Source organism: Mesitornis unicolor, unplaced genomic scaffold (genome assembly GCF_000695765.1).
Source record: "Mesitornis unicolor isolate BGI_N332 unplaced genomic scaffold, ASM69576v1 scaffold4007, whole genome shotgun sequence".
Lineage (NCBI taxonomy): Eukaryota > Metazoa > Chordata > Aves > Mesitornithiformes > Mesitornithidae > Mesitornis > Mesitornis unicolor.
This window is the reverse complement of record NW_010198291.1, coordinates 43,293-43,509: the sequence shown is the minus strand read 5'-3', so window position 1 is coordinate 43,509 and position 217 is coordinate 43,293.

The window sequence follows — 217 nt, the reverse complement described above, 5'->3', positions numbered from 1 at the left end:
CAGTTGTGAATATATAAAAATATAAACACACATACACTTACAATACAATATACTTACGATTTATTGTAGAGTTCAAAAATTTATTTGATGTAGTCAGGCACTAGAAATCAAGGGACAAGTTGGAAATTAACAAAGTTACATCAGTGTTAACGTAACGGAGAAGTCACCAAGTGAAACTGCTGCAACTGCAGTGGCAGATTCCCCCACTAGAAAAGAT